This window comes from Pinus tabuliformis, chromosome 4_2, assembly GCF_031772625.1.
Source record: "Pinus tabuliformis cultivar Carrire ecotype Pingquan chromosome 4_2, CPIR1, whole genome shotgun sequence".
Taxonomy (NCBI): Eukaryota; Viridiplantae; Streptophyta; class Pinopsida; order Pinales; family Pinaceae; genus Pinus; species Pinus tabuliformis.
In genome coordinates this window covers 479,670,175-479,686,389 of record NC_142304.1, presented here as the reverse complement: position 1 = coordinate 479,686,389, position 16,215 = coordinate 479,670,175, and positions in this window count along the sequence as shown.

Genomic DNA, 16,215 nt, shown 5'->3' with positions numbered 1-16,215 from the left:
CGACCAAGAAAGGAGGAGAATAGGTTGCAACATCCGCTAGAGTAGAGTTGAAGAAGGTGATACTAGATGAAGTATCGTCCCTTAAGACAATCATACAGATGTTGTATTCCAGATTTGGTACCGTGCATAAGGAAGTTGTCCATCTCAACGGTTGGCAGCAACATTGTACTAGGAGAGCACGTACCTTCTCAAATCTACATACTGCTGTCAACGGCATGCAAACATGGACAATGAGATACAAGGGAGCCCCATTACACTTGCCTAAGTTGATGAAACCCAAGGTGGTAGAGTTGAAGGCACGCATCTGGAGTCAGATATGGAACTATGAGGAACTCCCGCAACTCATCACTAGTTTGCAGGCTTCACATGCACAGGTGTTTAGAAGCATGAATGTTGTTGTGTGCAAGCATGTGATCCCATCTATTGGGACACTCACTGAGGTAAAGAAAAAGAATCAAGTCTGACTGGAGCTAGACACGTACTTTGACTAGTTGATGCACATAGCCACCAACATAGACTTGGCAATCAGCGTAAACACTATGCATTAGTATGTTGCTGGTCCAAAAGCACTCAAGATGATGATGCACATGTTATCAGACGAGTTGGACAGAGCAGCCAAGTCAGTGTACCTGGATGTAATAGAGGTAAGAGTTCGTTTCTAGAAAGATTTCACCACAGAGTACATGGACACCATCGCGGACTACCAAGCTTGGCATAAGTTTTCCACCATCGACCATCATGAGGATTTCGAAGAGTTGGTCTTCCCACAATTGTCTGAGTCTTAGTGATGCCTTGCATGGATTTCTCAAGCCTATTTTGTCTCACATGGGTACATGTGCATATTGTATGTAACATCTTGTAAAGTGAAAGTCTAGGTGTTGAATGTAACAGCAATAGAGTAGTTGAAGAGTCATGAGGGTAGGTGAATAGTCACAAAGGGGAATGACAAGGGTCACCCCACTCTTTGCTATTTATAGTACCTCATAACTCATCGTATAGTCTTTTGGTCAACCAAGCTTCCGATAAGAGTATCTTAGAGAAAGCTTGGAGAGTATTGTAATGAGCCTTGGCTTCTCCACAGTGCAGAGCTAGTACATCTCTTTGGAGGAGCATGCAACAATCACTGTAACGTTTCGTTATTGGGACTAGTGGTTGGTCATGGTTGTGCTATCTGATTGGAACTTTCACTTCTTAATATAATAGAGCCAACATGTTTCATGCATATGTTGTTATTGTATTTCAGTTAACTTGGTTACTCTAATGATATATGTATCTATTTGCTTGCGCACGTATGTATAAAATCTTTTTGTATATGTATGTATGAATCTTAATGAGATGTGTTGTTGGTTTAACCATCACTTTGGATTGTTGGTTCACCTTACTTCCAGTTTTTGATGCATCTTTTCTCGTGTGTTCCCTTCCGAGTTGCATGTTTACACAGGCTTCCAAGGGCCGCACTCATTCCACCTTCCGTGTGTTAGAACCATTCATGCATCTTTCTTGGCTTGTTGCACATGCCACACCCTTGCTACCAACAAGGACATCTTACTTACCTCTGCGCGCAACTTCAGTCAAGGCAATACCGTACGACCCATTGCTAGGAATCCTACACCAAATGGTTTGAGGTCTAGTTGGGACTTCTTACCAGGGAGATCCCCTGACATGTTGGCGGGTCGAGCCCATCAATAATATCATAGTATCTAAGTAAAATAAGAGCCTAAATTTCAACAATAGACACACCTCTTTGATGGACCTTAGTATTACAACAACAATGCTGAAACTGAGGGCCTCGAATTTAGTTATCAACTTTGGGTTTGTACAAACTTATGAGGGATCAACACTATGTGTGTAGCAGGAAATTTATTCTTGTTTGGTTGATTAGATGCAACTGAAGGGAAACTAGGTTGCATAGAGACCACTTCTGCTATCTATGATATAGGTGATACTCAAAGATTCTAGAAAAGAAATGAATAACAAGTAAACCCACTATGGATGCAAGAAATTAAAGGAAAACAAGTGAACCTACTCTAATTTGCAGAAAAGTAAAGGACAAAAAGAAAATTTATTCTAGTTGCAGAAAAGTAAAGAATAAAAAGTAAACCTATTATAGTTGCAGAAAAATAAAGAACAACAAATAACCCTCTTCTAATTGCAAGAAAGGAAATCAAATATTTTCAAAAAACCTAGAGAAAAATAAAATCTATTCAATTATGCATGGTAAACCAACTTGCAACTAAAGGATAAAATTCAAATAGTAAACCCTAATTTGCATAAAAGAAACTTAGTTTTGCACTACTAGGTTAAGGATTATAGGAGGTCTCTGAACTTCGAAATTCCATCTTCAAGGTCTGGTGTGCATTGTAATATTATAAGGAAGGATGAAAATTCTTTGAGTGCAAATATGGATGTGTTCTGATGTAATCTGTGGATTTATATAGGATGCCCTTGTTTTGCTACAGGAAATAGACTCGAGAGTAGTTTCATGCATTCTACATGCAGGTTGAGGGGTAAAGAGGTGAAGGGGGTTTAGAGAAAGGTAAAGAAATATTTCCCAAACTCAGGTACATTTCATGGATCAATTCATGTGATAAATAGGAAAATATGGAGTTTCCTATTGTTGGCTTGATGGACCCTGAACCAGATTCAAAGTTATCTGCGCCAACAAACAAAATCCTAAACTATTGGCCCTTTCAGCAACAACTCACATAGCACAAGATGCTTTCTCACCCAAAGAAGTATTGGGGGATGACAAAACTAGGTTTCTGCATCCAAAGGTTTGTGTGATGGGTTCTTGCGGCTTATAGGGCTTAGTTCTGTCTTCAAAAACCCTAATCTTTCGAAATAGATAATTGTAGTAATCCTCAAACAAAATATATACCTTCGTGAAGGTCGTCAAACTTTTATAACATCTATAAATTATACTAATCTTTTACTTTCGGGCATTAGATAAGAATTCATTCATATAACTTTAGATACAGAGTGAAAATAAAAAAATTGAAAAAGTAAATACAGATACACAGATGCACAATTTATGGATAAAAACTGTCTTTATTAGATGTATTCTTTCAAGTATAGATTCTTCTTCCCTGTGCCCTCAACTGCAGTGGCCCACGCACTCAGCGTGTGGACTTACCAAGGTCTCTGTGCACTCAACTGAAGGAGCCTTCCCCTTCGGCTAAGTATAGGAAACAAACTTTCATGCCTTAGCTTACTTTCCCATACAATGATCTTCTAGTTATGAGTTACTTTGTAGACTTACTATGAATCTTCTATAGATAGCCTTTTATTTTACAATACCATGGTCCACGGACCATGGGTCGGTATCAAAACTCCCTATTTCCTAACAACCTAAGGGACTAAAGCCCCTTTGAATCTTATTACCTTCGTGCTCCACTTCCTCAAATCGCGGAGACTTTACATTTGTACAAAAAGTAAGTACCAAAATTTGACCCTATGGGACCCTATCCCAATAGGCCCCCAACACAATTTCGTGACTCGTCCTTGAGTCACTTAGCGAGTGCTTCGATCTTCGCTTCGAGTTCGTGGAAATCCAACTTCAAAATCTGCAAATCAACTATTCCATGTGTAGGAGCTTGTTGTACTTCCTCGACCAGTTTTTTAGTAGTGGGGCCTTCCACTGCAAGGCCCATGGTCCTCTGAGTCTGTTGCATCACCTTACATTTACTGTACTGACAAAGTCAACTGGTTGGCCTCCTAAGTCCAAGGCTGAGTTCATGCAATGAGAATTTCTTCCTTGCGGCGTAGCTCATCAATTTCACTTTGCATCAACTTTCCTTATTGTAACCTTGTGAATCGTTGTATTGGTGCCAATGTTCACGCAGTTGATCGGATTTCATCAAACTGCCTCTGTTTTTCCCTAATGTTTGCACCAATCTTCTACAGAGTCGGGTCCTCCTACAGTGAGGTCCATAACTCCATGGTCTTCTCAAACAACTCGGTGCAACCCTTGAATGCATATTATAAAGTGGCCATGCCCTCTTTAATAGTAGCTCCGCGCTGCTCTTTAACTTCTGGAGGAGTTGTGGGCTGTAGTTTTAATTGTAGTTCTGATATCTGTAGATGCAACTGAAATCGAATGTGGCCAATTTCATCCTTAGACTCCTTTACTACAGGGAACAACTTTTGTATCTTCTTCGTGGAAGATGCTTCAACCGAATTGTTGAGTTCTCATAGCTCATTACAAGCCGGTGTAATGGCTTCTTCTAATTGCTGGCTGCGTGCAGTGATTTCCTCTTTCTCCTTTAGAGCCTGTGCCTTTTCTTCAAAGAACCACTTGTTGTTTTTTTTCACTTCATTGATAACCAGCAGCGCGCACTACTCCCTAATTCTCAACTCATCGGATACCCCCTGGTGAAGCTCATGCAGGGTCTGGATAGGGAGTGCCGCGATGTTTAGGCCTAGATTCTTGATCTGCAGTAGTTGGGTACTGACCTCTTCCTTCTCGGCACGCAGGCCTCCATTTGGTAACTGAATGACATGAAGATCCAAGGTTATGTCCATGTCCAAGACTGTCGTGCTTGCTTGCACCCCGCTCGCTTGTCCCACGCTCGCCTGTAATCTTCCTGTCTGGATCTTGAGCTCGTGTAGGTCCTTTTGAACATTTCCCAGTGCTTGTTGGTATTATTCTTAGAAATGGCTCCAAAGGTCAGTTGTGGTGTCCTAGACCATGTCGTTGATATCGTCTGAGTCCCCCTTAGTAAGGACTAAAGGGGTCGCCTCGGCTGCTCGGTTAGACTTCTGTTTCTTCCATGGTTCAGTGGATGTCTATTTCTTTCGCTCCTTTTCCACGAAGGGGGTTTCCAACTCCGTTCCTCCTACCTCTTCTTCTTCTATATTTTCTTATTCCAGTGTGTGTTTTGTATCAGACTCTTCAATGTCAATGGTGGCCTATGACGTTGTCGTTGCTTGGGCTTCTCGTGCTTTGTCTGCCGCTTCCTTTTCTCTGGCAGTGACCTCTTTTCGCTGCACAACGATCTTCTAGGAGGAAACCTTTTGGGCTTCCTTCTGTTTCTCTACTGTTGTCGTCTATGCTGTGGTATCCTCTGCAGCCTTACTTGTACCTGCACCTGCATCTAATGGGGTTAGCCATTCACGGGGCGGCTTGCCCATGATCTTTGCTATGTCTTCTTAAGGAACCAATTAAGGAAACTTGTGCTGTGTCTTCTTGGGATCCTTCCTTGCGTGAACATATAGGTTGTGGAAATTTTCCTTGAATTCAGAGAGGGGCTTGTACTAGGCATATAGTGCAGGTGACAACCTCGGCCTCCAACTAATCACAGTCTACAAATCCACTTCAAATAAGACCCAAAATATCTTTCCCTCAGTGACTCGCATAGGGTCCTTTGTAGCCCAGAGCAAAGCAAACTTCGCTGCCTTTGGAAGGTCTGACTCCTGGGGGGGAACTGAACATCTTCTAGAGTCCTCCAAGCCACCAATTCTATCAACAATGGCAACCAGGCATAATGAAATGCATTGCCCTCATTCTGGGCCTCCCTATAGTTCTCCAAATATTCTTTGCATAAGTATTGAGCCCAGTTGTACTGGACTCCTTTGGTGCACTACGCAGCCAAAGAGATGACTGGTGCTGAAACTTCGTCTGCCTGGTACTTACGCATGATCTTGCCAGCCAATATCTACATGGAAAACTGCATCGCAGGACCCGTGATAGAGTGGATAGAATATCCGCGTGACTTCTTTATGAGGCCAAACTCACTCTTCATTTGGTTCGTGAGTTCCTTCTCCTGCATTTTTCCCCCAAACGCCTCTTCCAGATCCAATCCTTGGTATGGCAACAAGTTGATCTGGTGGACCAGCATGTCCATGATCAGGATGGGTTCTCCCAGCTAGAGACGCCTATCACACACTAATGTGAGTAATTTCTGTACACAAATGGTGTTTATGTTGGTGCGACTAAAATGCAACACCAAGATCATGTTCAGGAGCCCCATGACCCCAACACCAATGACCCACTTCATTGGCTCCAATCGTATAACCTCCGATTCTTCATAATATACCTTGGATAGGTATTTGGTTGGTGCTAATTAAGGGAACTTCTCGTGATCCCCTAAGTCCCAATCCTCCATTTTTAGGGTTGGTATGTGGGCCAACACCACGTCCTCAAACACCACCTTCTCCAGAAATAGTGGTGTAGTCACCATGAGTTTTTCATTGTCTGGATCTTTAGGAACTTTAGCTATGGCCTTGCACAATGGGATATACTTTGATAGCTGAGTCATTGGCTCACCAAATCCATTGGTTCTGTCGGCTATTGTGACCTATGCATCTACCCCTTATGGCAGGCTTCCACAGGGTTTTTTGAGGTGACAGCCTCACTGGGACCTGCTAAGGTTTCTTCTGCTTCTTATTTGTTGCCTTGGATGTAGAAGTTTGTGATACAAAAGGCTTAGGTTTGGGAGACCTAGGTGCCATAGTCAGAAATCTTGCCGGGACAGATGGCACTACTTCCGTCTCAAGGGGAGTTGCAGTCATTCTAGCTAGAAAACGCTCTCAGAGAAAGTTAGGTACGTCAGCCAACCTTGGTTGTGAAAAGAGTTCTTCCCAATCTAGATCAGACATACAGTTCTGCACTTGACACACGACAAGGTGAAAAATCGCAATACAAACTCTCAAGAAGCAAAGTGTTCAAATGCTCGGAAACATGTCATATTTATAGATGATTTTGAATTTGAATCCAATTGTTCCATCAAATTTCCGATCATTAATGCATCTTTGGTGGAATATTTCCAAAGATATGCTACATAAATGCGTCTTCCCCACTCCTTTCATCGAAATTTTTTCCTTCCAATCATCTACAATGCTTCCAACGGTCATTTGTCGACTAGGAGATGTGGCTCCCAGCCTTGTATTGTAGCTTCTTCATCACAACTACCCTCTATGCCTTACTTCCTTCCATCACATAGCCCTCTTGCTTCATATTTCCCATAATTCCTTGCAACTTCTTGAAGTAATAAGACTATCCTGCCATGATATAGTCATTTTGCAGGGGTAGGATCACCCATGTATAACTTCAATTGACTACCATTGAATTTTACTAGAAATAATTCCCCGTTCAGCTTCTACTGTACCATTAGATTGAGGGTGATATGGCGTACTCTTCTGATGATATACCTGGAATTCCTCAAGCATCACAACAATTGTCTCGTTTAAGAAGTGCATGCCCCTATCACTCATTAAAATTTTAGGGCAGCCAAACCAAGACAAAATAAACTCATAGATGAAATTTGATGTGATAGATGCGCTATAGTCCTTGAATGGTTGTGCCTCTGCCTACCGTGTAAAGTATTCAGTTGCTGTAATAATGTATTGCGCCTTGACATTTTTCCTTGGTGGCTAAATTCGATCCACAAAGTCGATCACCCATTTATCGAACACCTGTAAGGTTATTTGCAGATTTAGTGGCAACTCATCCCTTTGCGATGGTATCCTTGTCCTCTGACAAGCATCACACACCCTACAATATATCTTTGAGTCCTTATGCACTATTGGTCACCAAAGCCCTGTGTGTAGGATCTTCTTCGCAGTCGCTTTGCCTGCATAATGTCCTCCCGCTACTCCTGCATGCACTTCTGCAAGAATGCTTGGCTGTTCGTACTCCAAGAAATATCTACATAGTATCTCATCGGAGCCCATATTTTATAAGTTTCCAGTGATCATAGAGAATTTAGCCACTCGAACCACCAATTCCTTCTTCTTCTTTGTTGAATATCCTTCTGGGGTTGTTCTTGTAGACAAAAACTTAATTATATCTACAAAGTGATCGTCTACGACACGAAAAACAAAGAGCTACATGTTAGGTAACCCTTCTTCCAAACTTGTAGGCTCATCACCAGTCTCAATCCTGGAGAGGTGATCAGGACCAACATTCAGGCGTCCTAACTTCACAATCACCTCAAAATCATATTCCTAGAATAGAAACAACTGCCTGCAAATCTTCCCCCCAACACAAGCTTATTGAGCAGGTACTTTGGAGCAGGATGGTTTGTATACATTTTGAAGTGTGCGCCTAACAAATAGTGTCAAAATTTCTATAGCACATACACCATTTCTAGTCCTTCGCATTCTGTAGTTAAGTAGTTCTTCTCCACCTTTGATAATTTCCTACTCGCAAATTCTATAGGATGATTAATGTCTCCTTCGCCTGGTTGGGTCAGCACCACACCTAGTGTAATGCAGGATGCGTCCACATGAACATGAAACTCCTTTTTCCAATCCAGGAACACCAGAATGGGCATGGTGACCATTTTTTCCTTCAAAATGTCTAAACTGCTCTGGCAATATTTGTCCCAGTAGAATGTTTCATCCTTTTTCAACAATCTTTCCATTGGTGCAGTTATTTGCGCATATGCCTTGATAAAATTTCTGTAATATCTAGTATGACCCAATGTTGTGCACAACTATTTTACGTTCTTCGGGGCCTCCAAATTAACAATGACAACTATCTTGGTAGGGTCTACCATCAATCCCTACTTGCAAACCACATGACCTAACAATATTCCATAAGGTACATAGAAGATGCACTTTTTCAGGTTAAGGGCGATTTGATGTCTTCGACAGGTATCCAACATGAGGCACAGACTAGCAACGTGGCATTTGACCAACCCAAACACAGTTCAATCATCAAAGTAGACTTCTAAAAACTTGTGGATGAATTCCTTAAAAGACTCAATTACCACTCTTGAAAAGATTATAGGCGCATTCTTCAGCCCAAAAGGCATTACTGTATATTGAAAACAACCCCTTCCGTCGTGAAGATGGACTTACTTCGATCCTCTAGTATGACCTTGATCTGATGGTACCCCGAGAACCCATCAGTAAACGAGTAGTCTTCCTGGCCTCCAACATTCTCCAACACCTTATCTGTAAGCAGTGTAGGGATTGGGTCATGGATGCATGCATCATTCAACTTCCTCAGGTCTACGCATATGCGAATTTCATCATGCTGTTTCTTTTCTTGGACTACCATGGGACTTACCCAGTTTGATTCCTCCATCGGTTCAATGACCCCAGTTTCCAACATCTTATCCAACTCCTTGCGCACCTTTTCCTTATACTTGTGATTTAATCATTAGGCGCGCTTCTTTACAAGATGCACGTCTGGCTTCAAAGTAATCTTTATGATACCCAAATCCCCTACTATTCCCTTTAGATCAAAGAACTTGGTGGGAAAAAAATTCCTGATACTCGCGCAACAACTCTGTGACCTTATCAACTATATCTTCATCCCAATTTTCACCCATCTTAGCAAACTTCGGTGGCGCGTTTGATCCGATATTTACCTTATTAGTCTTTAAAGGCTCCGATATGTCAAGGATTGCTGCCTTAGGTCCCTCAACCTCGCATTGTCCTTCGGACTTGGGAATACTAATGTTTCTTGGGTCATCTTCACTTTCTTCTATAGTCACATTATAACATTCCAATGCATGGTGCAACTGCGTATTCCAATTTGGCTGAACCCATGCTACTGGTTCCTCAGGTATTTTGAAGATCATTGCTTTGATTTCTTGGAGTGCCTCATCAATACATTCAAATCCACCTTCAAAGCTGAAAGTTAACAATAAGTTTTCCTTCATGATATCCCATTCACCCGTCCCATGTTGCAACTCGGTTTCCAAGTACCAGTTCATTGGGATGGTATCCAAAGTGTGACAAAAGATGTGAACCCATTCTGGCTGTGGTTTCTCTCCCCATGCTTGAGTCCCTCGTGCCAAATGTTCGCGCAGATTATCCTTCCCTTTGTATTTATCTGTCATACAGTTATTGGCATACCCAAACCTCAACTTCATCATCCTTTGGTATTCTTTCCAATCGTCGAAGCTATCCTTATGCGTACCCCACCAATGGGCAAGCGTAGCTTGCAATGCCATATATAGCACTGGGAACTGATGAGCTTCTCGCACATCCCTTTCAAACTTATCCAAAAAAAATTAACATCTTCTAGCCCATCATAATAAGGTAAACTCCATACCTCAATGGATATGCATCGAAGCGATTTTTTCAACATATTACATTGCGGCGAGGAGACTTCATGTAATCGGTTCCTCTAATGCTCAATTTCTTCATCAGAATATGAAGTGCAGGAACTATCCCTATCCCATGAAATCCGTACATCCAATGTAGGGTTGATCCAGTCCTCATCGTGGATAGTGATCTTATAAATCTGATCAAGATCGTCCTCCTCCTCATAAACATAGACCGTTCGGTATATCACACACCTTCAGTTGGATCCAATGGAACAATGAACTGGAGCTCCTTTATTTCGAACGTCATTCTACGCTTTTTGAGATTAATAATTGCATCCATATCAAAGGCCCAATCAATTCATAATAGCGTAGTGTAAGGGTTACTATCATCAACTATTTCGATTACTTCAAAATCAGCTAGGGTGCTTGCTCTTCTAATATCTACTGTGAACCCATACATGTGCCCCACAAGAATGATCTTTTGCTAGTTCGCCATGCGTAGCTAGATAGGAGACCATTACAACGTATGTCTACCCATTATTTCCCATCTTTGCTGCAATAGAACATTCGCATAAGATCCTAACTTGAGAATTACCTGGTCCATCTCATACTCCCCAATTTGCGCAGTTAGTCTCATTTCATGACCTGTTCGCTTCTTGCTTTTGCCCACTTTGCGTACTACACATTATTCTGGAGGTGCTTTAATCTTACTTGTACAATTATCAATCAAATCCTGTATCCCTTCTACCACCCTTCTATCCCATAGAAGCTTCATACGAGTCTTTAAAAATGTTTCTAACAACGAAGGGTCTACATCTTGTGCGCTATTGTTTCCTCCAGGCTTCTCCTGAATTCATGAGGTAGAAGCTTCTATGAAGCTCTTTTTAGCTTCCATAAAAGTTTCCTTTGCGCGGCTCAGGTCGAACCCAACTTCCTTCTCAGCAGCCTTGTATACCCATCCTTCATCCTTTGGCTGCTTCCCCTTATCTTCTCCTATGGCTATACTGCTTCATGTCACGATATTGATGCTAGGCTCCTCTTCGTGAGGCTATTCTCTCATCATTTGGATATTCTGCGTAGGTGCTTGAGATTTATTTTCTTGCATATTTTCTATAAGTACTGGGAAATCTTCTATGATGTGGTTAAACTGCCGACAATACTGACAGGAGGGGTGAGTATGATTCTGACAGTCGTGTGCAAAATGACCCGCCTCTCTACAATTGTAACAAATAACCTGTTTGTGACCCCTTCCAGCTCCTCCTCCTCGCCCTCTTCCTCGACCTTGAAATCCTTTGCATGCTGCACTTGCACCTTGATCTTGAGGAAAATTTTCCACCTGCATCCCATATGTAGGGGTTTGCTCCATCATCAGTTCTTAGCTTCGGCAATTGCGCTCATCATACCCAACCAATTTGCAGAAAGTGAAAAGAAGCTGCTACGAAGTTTGCACAAAATTTTGTAGGAGATGACAGTTATCATTCATGTGATTCCCAGATATTTGATAGATAACGCACCATAAGGCTACTGCTGTGCTTGACCCAACAATGTTTTCTGGCTTCATGGGGATAGGACCTCCCCCAGTAAGGTAATTCTAATAGATTGGGAAGTGGTCCTTATCATGACCATGGCCTTTACATTTCAGGCACCAAACTTTCATGTGCACCTCAGGCTAAACTTCCTTTCCCTTCTTAAGGATCTGTAACTCCATGTGCAGATTGTCTAGTTGTGCCTTAATCTATTCTACCCCTAGATTCGTATCCTGTAGAGGCGAAGCCTCCAATCTCATGGAAATCTCCAAGGCTTCAGCTTGCGTTCCTATTTTCTGTTGCGACAGTGGTAATCTCAAATGAGGTAGGAGTGAAGCAATGTACCAATACCTATGTTGATAATCCGTGATTCTCATGTTAACCTGCTGAATAAGACATTTCAGTGTTTGGTCAAAGTCCCATGTAGACTCATTTACCTTTTTCTGGATCTCTTTGAACTCTGTTACTGATTGAAGTTGTGACTCGGGTTTCTTAAATTCATTGTTCAGTGCTTGTTGTGTTTCCAACATAGTTGCGTTAGGTTTTCCTGAGCAAAAATTGATATACCAACTCAACGCTCTGTCTTGTAGCGCTGTGACCAACAATACTTTCTTCGTGTCATCATTAGTTATTTTCTGTGCCTTCCATACATCATCTACAATGAACCAAAATTTCTCAGGGTATTTAGTCCCCAGACCCTGAAATACATGCATCTTCATCATGTTTTCCATGTTAAATGATGGAGGTGGAGGTGGAGGCGAAGGTGTACGTGTGTGGGGTGGAGGTGGAGTGGATGGATGAGGTATCACTGTGATACCCTAGTTTACGATCTGAAGTGCGCTTCACGGTGTCCTTAGAATACTATATTTTTCATCAGTATCAGACGATCCTAACAATGGATTATATTCAGAGCCTGTATCTAGGTTCCTTTTGAATGCTCTCCCACTTTGCTTAGTCCCAAACATGAATTTAAAGGTACAACCTGCTTTTCACTCAATAACATCTTAATCCAGGTCTTTAGGAATTTTGGGTACTTACCTCTTGGTCCCTTGAAAAACCTGCGCTCTGCTTCACTATAGCTAGTGGATGTATTGATTGTAAACTCAGTAATGAATCCCCCTAGAATATATCGATCTAGTCATCAACAACCTGTGTGATTTTGTTTTCGGAAGCCTCCAAGCGCTTTACTAGTTATGGATTCCACACAATAGGTCCGTTAAGTTTCCATGTACCCTGAGTGTCTGCCAATTTAGACAACCACTCATGCAATTCACACAAAAAAGAGCAAAAGAGTATCTCGCGTCCATCTGTGAATAAGTATTTATTCAGCCACTCTTCCTTTGACAGACGTAGATTCCTCTTTTCCTGAGCTGCAAACATGTGCAGTTTCCAATATATTCACTTTTAAATCTCTTTCTTAGTGGGGAACCACTTATCACACATTCCTCAGAAATATCACGGTCCCAACAATAGAACCATTTGTTTGCTTGATGGGCCTTGACCTAGGTTCAAATTTATCTGCGCCAACAAACAAAACCATAAACTGCTGGCCCTTTCGGCAACAACCCACATAGCACAGTCTGCAGTCCAACCCAGAGTAGTATTGGGGGATGAAAGAATCAGGTTTTTTTATCCAGAGGTCTATGTGATGGCTTTCTGCGGCATCTAGGGCTTAGTTATGTATTCGCAAACCCTAATCTTTCCGAAACATATAATTGCAGTAATCCTCATAAACATAATCTATACCTTAGCAAAGGTCGTCAAACATTCATAACATCTATAAATTATATTGATCTATTACTTTCACACATTAGATAAGAATTCATTCATATAACATCAGATAGAGAGCGAAAATACAAAAACTACAAAAGTAAATACGGATACATAGATGCACAATTTATGGATCATAACTGTCTTTACTAGATGTATTCTTTAAAGTACAAACTCTTCTTCCCTGCGCCCTCAGCTACAGGGGCCCACACATTCAGCTTGCGGACTTACCAAGGTCTTCGCGCAATCAGCTGCAGGAACCTTCCCCTTCGCCTAAGTACATGAAACAAAATTTCCTGCCTTAGCTTACTTGCCCATACAATGATCTTCTAGTTATGAGTTACTTTCTAGAATCGCTATGAATCTTCTATATATAGCCTTTGCTTTTATAATACCATGGTCCGTGGACCATGGACGAGTCTCAAAACTCCCTATTTCCTAACAACCTACGGGACTAAAGCCCCTTTGACTCTTATTACCTTTGTGCTCCACTTCCTCAATTCACAAAGACTTTACATTTGTACAAAAAGTAAGTATCAAAATTTGACCCCAGGGGACATTATCCCAACACCTGCAGCTTGTCAAGACATAAATTTATGCATTAAAATATCGCAGAATTGTGTAATAGTGAGAAAATAGATGATGATATAAGTGAGATACGTTTAAAATAATAGAACTAACTATAACCAAGAACTATTGTCTAAATTAAGCACTATTTTTTAATTGAAAGCAGAATGCATGAATGACTGATAAACTAACTAGCTGCAAAAAATAAAATAACAGAAAGGATGAGTTGAATTAATAAATGAAAAGAGTATCACTACATGAAATAAATTATTGCTAAGTTCATTTGAGTAAGACGTATAAACAAACTTGGAGACAAGCTCATTCACTAACCCTGCAAAGAAAATATTTTCAGAGATGATATTTGCAGAAATATATGAATAAACTAAATGCATGGAAATAAAGAATACAAGAAGGGGGCTTGAGAACCTAGGTTGGGCCCTAACCCAAGGAGACTCATGTCCCTTAAAGGAAAACTAGTCTAGAAACCAAAGAGTGCTTCTCATTGATCAAGAAATGTGATCATACATGAAATATTATAGACCTGAAATATCAATTAATCAAGAAATGTGATCATACATGAAATATTATATACCTTCACTACTGCTGACTATAATATCCAAAATTTTGAATTCCTAAAGGGCTACTTAGGCCCCTTATTTATACAAAAATGGTTGAGGGGAATCCTCCTTAAAGAGAGGGATGCTTCCCTCAAAAAATGATAGAAAGTGGAATCTGGTTCCCTGATGAGTTCACAACTACAAGGAAGTGATAATGGCCTTGGGCCAATCGAGTTTTTATTATCCTTCATTAGGGGAAAAGCCCACTATTTTTCTCTTACTGGAATCATGTGTGATCAACATCAAATATTCTTAATATCCTACACAATAAATGCATTAGGCACATAATATATGGAAACTATCTGTTAACCCTCCTAAGAACATATTAAAGTTGAAAGATACATTTTTAAGTGCAAAAGGAAAGGTTAGATGGGCCTTAAGTTGTACCTATTTTGGAGGCCCATCATACCCCCTACTGAAACTTTGGCTCATCCTCTGAGTAATCTATTCATCTTCCTTTTTCTGCTAATCTTCATTCATTCTGCTAATGATCTATTTGACATCCCAAGTTGTCTTGGATGTAATAGCCTCTTCTAGATGTAATCCTTCATTTTCCTCAATTTATTTCCATTCCCTTGTTTCCTCTTTCTAATTATGATGCTCATGTAGGTTGAATAGTAAGGGAGGACTGAACTTGAGTCTAATATAGTGGACTCCAAGTCTCTATATGATTCTCTTTTACAAATGGGTTTTGGCTAATCATGCATTCCTTAACCTTTTAGGTGAATGATATTCTCTCATCCTTAAACTATGTGGCAATGTGTGCCATATTATTTAGAATGCATGCATGATTTCCTCACCCAATAACCTAAAGGTATCCTCAAAGTGAAGTATTTCCTTTTCCTTCCTTTCCTTGTATATTGCTACTAGATTTGGATCCTCTGATATGAGTTTGTGGGGTCGGAAGCTCTACCTTGACCCATAGTGGTTCGTCTACTTCCTTTAGATACTAATTTATTGACATTCTCTTAGATACATCGATTGTACATTACCCAACTAAGAATTTGGGTGCCAAATGTTCATGTAAGGAAGTACTAAATTATGCATGTAGAATTATGCCATTCTAGACTTATCCTCAATGTTGCACTAGAGGAAAAAATCAATGAACCATCTTACAAGGGAAGGGAACCTTTTGGTGCCAATTTTTTTATTTGAAATTGGCATCACTGATATTTTAGAAACATAGAATAAGTTTTTGAAGGGTGCTTTCAGCTTATAGCCTCCAAGGAGAGATTGACCATAATGGTAATTTGGTTTTCTTTCTCCTTCAACAAATTTTGTGTTTGCCACAATTGGGCCTTCAAATTCTCGTTTTCCTTGTGTAGATGATCTCTTATGTTAGCTTCATGAAATAAAAGGTTGGGCATTTCTTCTCCCATATTTTTCATCTTCTCCTCCATGATGCCAACATTAGCAACCTCTTTATATTTTGCAATGTGCATCCATCTATGGTTTCTTCCTCTTTCTGCATCCAACTCAAAAGAATAAGACTTGTGCAATGTGAATAGGGAGAATATTCCTTGCCTCAATCCAAGAATAATAATAAGAGAGTTCACGTTGAGAATTTGGTTTCTATAGCTTTATAGCCTGTTTCCGTGGTTCTACAACCTTCTCTTGTAACTTTGTATTCTTCTCCTATAGCTCTATATTACATAATTGTGGAACTGTGGTTTGTTATAGAAATAATATATCTTGAGTGCTTGGAACCACTAGCTAAGACTATAGTTCTTTTCC